This window comes from Anopheles merus, chromosome 2L, assembly GCF_017562075.2.
Source record: "Anopheles merus strain MAF chromosome 2L, AmerM5.1, whole genome shotgun sequence".
Lineage (NCBI taxonomy): Eukaryota > Metazoa > Arthropoda > Insecta > Diptera > Culicidae > Anopheles > Anopheles merus.
In genome coordinates, this window is record NC_054083.1 from 8,764,296 (window position 1) to 8,771,457 (window position 7,162).

The 7,162-nt window shown below is 41.8% G+C and overlaps 1 long non-coding RNA gene across 1 annotated transcript; it reads right to left on the minus strand.

Moving 5' to 3' along the window:
* Positions 1 to 4,736: 4,736 nt before the first annotated feature.
* Positions 4,737 to 6,628, minus strand: LOC121594501. The gene is made up of 3 exons (XR_006004983.1): positions 6,424 to 6,628; positions 4,865 to 4,925; positions 4,737 to 4,782 (listed from the first exon to the last, which is right to left on the minus strand). It is a non-coding gene; the product is annotated as an uncharacterized LOC121594501 (long non-coding RNA).
* Positions 6,629 to 7,162: the final 534 nt, after the last annotated feature.

Genomic DNA, 7,162 nt, shown 5'->3' on the forward strand with positions numbered 1-7,162 from the left:
ATTCACTCCTGCAAAACTTCTTGTATAATAATTTTTCGTTAATGAATTATGATTTATTACAACAACTGAAAACAAGCAGAAGGCAATCTAATCTAATACAGACAACAATCTAATAAAGTTCGTTAAAGCAATAGTAAAATAAGCAACAAGTGATGAAATAGACAATCGCTAATAAAATTTCGAATGTCATACCATTGTATTTATCTATTACTGTAAATTTGCGATCGTTTTTATCGCAGTGTCATGGGGTCTAACATTATTTAGCTTATTTCTACAATCTTACCTTAATCTTTGTTGAAGGCACTTACCCAAACCGCTGTACCAATATTGGCTCCCAGTGACGTTCATAATATTTTTTGGCGCCGTGCTTGTCTTCAACAATGTCCGTGCATCTTTCGGTAGCCGTATATCCGCCCGTTCTCGCATTATGTGCAACAATAAATTTAATGTTGAATGACGCACATTGCACTTTAACGCCCAGTACCGAAAACAGTCATCCAAAGTATGAGCGTGGAAATTAAACCCCGCTGTTATTAGAGCTTCGTTATTGTCCTCCTCGCTTGACCCGTCATCGGACGAAGCTGAAGATTCTCCCTCTAGAACTTCTTCGACTAGCGGGTCAATAGCTAAAATTTATTCAATTATTTCAATTACATAGTTCAATTAACCGTTAGAGGTCTAATCCTTTGCCTACACAGAATAGTCATTTCTGCGTAAAGGACACTATACTGGCCCGGCATTGTAGATGGTTTTAGCAGATGCTAAGGCTACTTGGATTAAAATGGTCAAAATATGTACACTGGTAATGAAATTGTTAAAAATTGTTTATTTGCCACCTTACATAATGTGTGAAACGTTGAACTGGGTATCGCACATCAGGACAGCCCTTCATACGGGGGATCGGTCCATGCTAGGTTTGAACCTATGACAGGAATTTTATTGAGTCAATCGAGTTGACGAATATACCTGGGGACCAGTACTATTTATTATCTATCATATATTACTATTTTCATTTATTTTTGGTCTATACAGCCATCTATTTTCTTTGTCAAACTGTTTACAATTGCTGCTTGTATGTTTGAAAGATTTAAGCATTCCTAATTTTTATATCTAACACACTTGATGCATACAGTTCACGCTCGGTAATCCGCACTAGATCAAGAGCGGATTATCGAATGGCGTTCTATTGTGTTTTTTTTACCTTTTATGATTGTCTCAATTATTGTTCTAATGATTGCATTACCTTTTATTTGTTTTATCAAGAAGAATTATAATAAAAAATAAAGATTATACAGTCCGAATTCACTAGTTGAACTTCGATTCCCTGCCAACTACTGAATACGTGCTTTTTTGTGGGCACGTTTTTCCATATTTTTTTTTCTCGGTAGGCCATGAGATTTTTGTAAATATTATTATCATGTATTATCATTTTAATCACATTTCACTACCTTTGGAAAGCATAGTACTGTAATGTCCGGACTAATATCGCCCACTGTGCACTCAACCCGAACCCCAAACGCAGCGGTATATACGCATTGTATTTTGACCGCTGGAGCACCCGGTGTGCTAGATGAACTGTCATAGAATAAAGCTCTCTTCTTGGCGCGACATTGAACTGAACAGACGTAAGCCACTGACTTCTGTGTTTAACTAATTGTGTGCTCTTCCGAATTGTGCTAAATATTATTAAAACGGCCAATTAACCTTCCGCCACCCGTAAAACGCTTGGTCGTTACAGTACTCAAAATATTTTTTTTTTGTTGGTTGAGAAAGGACAGCCGTTTATAGTGTTTATATTGTATTTTGTTGTTATGCTATCATTTGTATCTAACTAATATTAGACACAATACCCGTCGTCGATCTTTGGCTTGCTTCGCCGCTTATACATGTTAACTTTCTGCGATAAAATGGCAATTCTTCAGCAAAATGGCCAATTTAAGTATCCGATACAAACAGAGCGATTGTTATAAAACTTGCAGCTCGCAAACTGTATGCGGCTCTCTGCTACCAAAATAGCGATTTTTTCCGTCATTTATCCAACAATTTACAAAATTTTATGCTTGAATTATAAGCATTACGAGGTTTTTTAATATGTCTCTATACAATTTTTTAAACTATCTTGTGTCTTGTTTTAACACGCAAAGTTTGCCGATCACTTCTTCTTCCACTCCGCAAGCGACAGAAAAGTTAATAAAATAATACACTGACACAAAACTGGCCTTTCTTGTACATAACGGTTTGTGTAGGTTTCGCGTAATATAAACAGTGATTTATAATTTCTTTAACTGCACAAATCAAGACATCATAATCGTCGAACGTAAACTCTAAACACAAAATACACATTCATACACAGAAGCACAAACACACATATAATGTTTATATGATTCTTGTCGTTTCTATATCACATTTTACACATCACTTGACACAAAATTATATCATACTTATCATCAACCACTGATTTATCCGGTTGAAAAACTGCCCAGTTCGCTTCGATTTTTTCACCGATTGATCCATAGTAATCTGCATCAATGAATAAAACAACAGTCTTACCTTTGTCGCGTTTGTTTATAAAGCACTTCCACTTGATTTGCGTGTTTCACAGTGATACAGGAATCAAAAATTTTGCAAGTGCTAGATGAATGCAATGGACGAAAACGCCAATGAGTCAGAGAGAGATGCAGAAGTCAACGGTGCTGAGAGAGCTGACACACTCGTTTTGCTAGGAGAGAAAATTCTCTCTAAAGTCACAGGCGCATGCAAAGGAAGAAAAAGCGCAAGCGCATGAGTGCGAGTGAGCTGGGTGAAGTCAAAAACACGAAATGTGGAGGAGAATTCTCTTCGTGTGCCAAGAGAGAATTGACTAACACCCTGATGAGCGAGAACTCAACAAACGTTGTGGAATGTAGAAATGGGATAGGAATAGTGAGCGAAGGCAGTTTGTGGACATGGGGGGGTTGAAACTGGGAGAAACAGGCTTCGGTTGCTACTTGGGTTGGTTTAAGTTTGCCAGCAACGAAACTTACGACAGCGGTAACTGTTGAGAGAATTTCGGTCGCAACGATAGATGCCGACAGACAAAGAGAACGAAATTTTCAGGCGAGGGGTAGGTAGAAACACGCGGTGGGGGCCCGGCCCAAGATCGGATCCGAAGTCCGTTGATTTGGGCTCGATATTAAAAATGGCGGATGGAGCGCTACCACGGAGAGAATGCGCTCTCTTGCTTGCCTTTAAGATACACGAGGCGCTCTCGCTGTAAAGAACGCTCGCTCGCGCTGTTTCATCATACCCCTTCCTTCCCGTTTCTTTCGGCTTGCGCAGAGCTGAACTCCTATTCCAGCGAATTGCGCTGCGTTGGACTGACACCCCCTCCCGCTCGTTTCTTTCGTAGCGCGCTGTGCGCTTTCCTTCACACGGACTTGGTGCACCCGAATCAAAACAAAAACTTGAACACATCAAACTCGGTTTATATTTTATCACTTTTATTGCAAATAAAGGGGCATTTTCGCACATAGCTTCACACAATCTTGCCACAAAATCACACACATTATTTATATTAAAAAAATCGTCTTATTTAAAATAGCCGTCTAATTGCGTGGATCCCGTTGTTGATGTTCAATACAGCAAAAAAAATTGAAATGAAGCAGCGCAAATCACACATTTAAGATAGATAGTGAAAAATAAGCGCAGTTTCATTTCAATGTGCACAACACTTCAACACTTAGTGAAACTTCGATCACCCGGGACTTAGGCTAACACGCGCGCGGCCTTTCACGGCGAACGCTTGAGCTGAACTGACGATTTCGTGTGGTGGCAAGAAAGGGAGCGCACAGAGGAACACTCACTGCACTAGTGCGAGCGAGACACCGATACCCGCATGCCGCTGCGAGAAAACCAAACTGAGCGCGCAGGCTGAAAGTGAACGCACACATTCACACATGTGTAATTGTGTGAGTGCAAAAACTGTGTAGAAACCAAAACACGCTCGCGCCGCCGCGTAATTCCGCGTATTTCCAACCGTCTACCCATGCTTCTACATGCCCCTCGCCTGAAAGTCGCACACTTTTTCATTCTCATTGCTAGTAGGGTCTCTCCATGCTTCTACATGCCCCTCGCCTGAAAGTCGCACACTTTTTCATTCTCATTGCTCGTAGGGATGACAACCCTACGGGCAAAGAGCGGGTAATTTTTAACATGGTGTGCGTAAAAACCGAGAGTTAAGCCGATGGAAGATTTCCTTGGCTTAAAAAAAGTGGAGGGAACGGGTACCACGGTTCTCTCCCACTTCCATACAAAATACACGATGCGCTCTCTTAACACTCTGGGCGCTGGCATTTTGCATCAGCTTTCTGCGGAGAAAACAGTAAAAGATAAGAGAGCGATGAGAGCGTTTCATTGGCTTACGATCGTTCACTCTCTTTCCGATCCTCACCCGACAGACAAAGAGAACGAAATTTGCAGGCGAGGGGTAGGTAGAAACACGCGGTGGGGGTCCAGCCCAAGCTCGGATCCAAAGTCCGTTGTTTTGGGCTCGAAATTAAAAATGGCGGATGGAGCGCTCCCTGGGAGAGGAGTGCGCTCTCTCGTTTGCATTCAAAATACACGGTACGCTCTCTCGAATTCGCGAGGTTGTTTTCTTTCATTGTGTGAGTGAAACATCGCGGATCTTGCAATGGTGTGCGTGTCGTAGCTTGCTGCGTTTATTCAAAGCTGTCAAATCAAACTTTATTTACATTTCATATCGGCCAAATAGTTGAACGCGTCGGAGTTATTTGAATAGTGGAACTGGAAAAGGAAACAAAAGTTAGTGAAAAACATTACAAATTACTTTTAGTTTAATGGTTTACATGGAAGAATGTTCACTAACCTCTAATATAGTATTTTACAGCCGTGCATCGTTTGTGTGTTTGCAAAACAGTGATATTGTCCTGGAAAGTAAGAAGAAGTAAAAGTGAGTAATTTTATTTGTTACTATTAGAAGGAAGGAAATGAGTTAAATATCGTAATTAAACATTCATTTACTACAGATGTCGACACCCGCAAAGCATTTGTTTTGTGACCAAAATATGGTGGAATCGCAAAATGAACCGCTGGAACCTGCTGTGCCAGTTATAGTGCATGGACCAACTGTTATGCCCTTATCGAGCGTACCAACTGGCCGACCAAGATGCAAAGTGAATCGAGCTAATCGAGAATCATCCGTAACAGGTGTTGCTGAAGTTGTGTCTCCCGTTACTACGCATTCTATCGGTAACATATACGGAATGCAGCCATCGACGTCGGCAATCAATGTGAATTCTGCTGCCTCATCCGTTGTTACTTCGATTAATTTGAATACGGCAGCTTTGCTTCCTTGTGGGACCGTGATCCGGACCATTGCACCATCCACGGCAGGTGCTGTAACATCCGTAGTAGCATCGACGGGAAAAACACCAACATCAGCCACGTATAGCGGAGGAATATATGGCTTGCAGCCTTCGTCGTATGCTGCTGTACCTTCAAGTATCTCGTCGGTTAGAATGCCTAGGGCATTTATGTTTCCATCAGGAAACATGATCCGTTTCCCTGCACCAACGGTATCTGTGCACGGTTCAGCAGCAGTGCCTACGTCGGGAACAAGTACGGCCTGGCATATGCAGCCATCGACGACTACTGCAACAGTAACATCATACTCTGAGCCTACGGTAGGAATGCCGACCTTAGCTAGGCTTCCTTCTGGAACCATGGTTCGGATCGTGACACCGTCGATGTCTGCGCATGGTGCATCCACTGTGGCTAAATCGGGAACGACAACGGCTTGGCGTATGCAGCCATCGACAACTGCTGCTACAGTATATGTCCCATCATACGCTGGGGGTCAAGTGAAAGTGACTACAACGGATGCATTCCATACTGGAACCGAGGTTAAGCCCTTTTTAAAATCGGTGTCTTCGCATGGTGCGTTGGTAACGCCTGCACCTGAAACACGATCCTCGTCCAGTTATGTGGGGTCTGAGCCTTCAGTGTATATAAAAACACCATGTGTGCTTCCTTCAGGAACCATCATAAGGCAAATTGGACCATCGGTATCAGCGCAAAGTGTGTCTGTTGGGCTATTGCCTCGATCAACTTCAACAACGCCAGCCACTTTTCACTACACCGCTGCAGTTTCTAACAAGTAAATGTCGCCCGCTGCAGAAGTTTCATTTCTTTCTTCCGCCATGCCTTCTATACAAATTATCTCTTCGGAAACCGAGATTCGGACCATACCACCAGCAGCGCCTACACAAGAAACACTGGTATTGGCTTCAAAGGGAGCGGCACCAGAAACCATTGCAGCTTTAAATTATCCCGATTATTAAATTCCGCCATTGGCGACGTCTAGCAGAGCTGCATCCGATGAGTCTACGGTGAAGAAAATTTCATTAACAGAAACAGTAAACTTACCTCGTGTTACTGGGTCGCCATCGGACTTGAAAACTGCGTTTCCTTCGTCGAAAACGGCCACGGTAAAAACAAGCACATTGCCCATTGTTTCGCCGACCCAGCATGATTCCGTTGATATGGTTGATCGAACAAATTCTAATGATGAACCGATAGAATATGATGATACAGTGGAGCACAGCAACATAACAGAACCAGTTGGTAAAAATCAGAAGCAGAGCGAACGAGTACACACATGCTGTTCCTTGTGTCGTGCAAATCGTAAAAAAAAAACAGAAACAAGAAATTCACAAATGTTTGTTATGATTAGTGATATGTTCAATATCTTAAAACCTATGGCAAATGCACGGCTTAACGCGCTTTCGCTTGACATAGAAAAAATCAAAACTATTGATGAATTAGCTGAGTTGGATAGCAAATTAAATGACAAGCATTTTTTCTATGCAACAACTCAGCGCATAGATGCTGATATAAATGCTGAAGATGCAAATAGTAGGATACATCAAGCTCTTGATAGACTTTTCGACAGAAATTTTTTTGCTACATGCAGTTGGTCGGGAAGAGGTAACCCAGAACCGAAACACAAATTTAGTGAATTTAAAAATGTGTTACGGCTTTTTCAATCAATAGCAACAAATCACTTTGGCATAGAGGTCGATTATGCTTATGTTGAGACCTACATTCAAGGTAAATTGAAACATGCACCGGCAAGAACGAACTTAAATGAATTTAAAACAACTGC